The following is a 233-nucleotide window of genomic DNA, read 5'->3' on the forward strand; positions in this document are numbered from 1 at the left end:
TCGCGCCCTCCTGGCTTTGCAAAGAGCAGGGCGGCCCGCCGTGGTGGCTCCTGCCTGCAAGCCCAGCGCCCTGGGAGGCTCAGGCGGGAGGGCGGCTCGAACCCGGGGGTCGGAGACCAGCCTGCGCAGCACTGCGAGACCTCGTCTCTACACAGAATACGAAAGGAATGTAACCCCGGCGCTCTGGGGGGCCGGGGCGAGTGGACTGCCCGAGCCCGCCGGTTCGAGACTTG

This window comes from Carlito syrichta, unplaced genomic scaffold (assembly GCF_000164805.1).
Source record: "Carlito syrichta isolate Samal-C Ts95f unplaced genomic scaffold, Tarsius_syrichta-2.0.1 Scaffold94802, whole genome shotgun sequence".
Classification (NCBI taxonomy): Eukaryota; Metazoa; Chordata; class Mammalia; order Primates; family Tarsiidae; genus Carlito; species Carlito syrichta.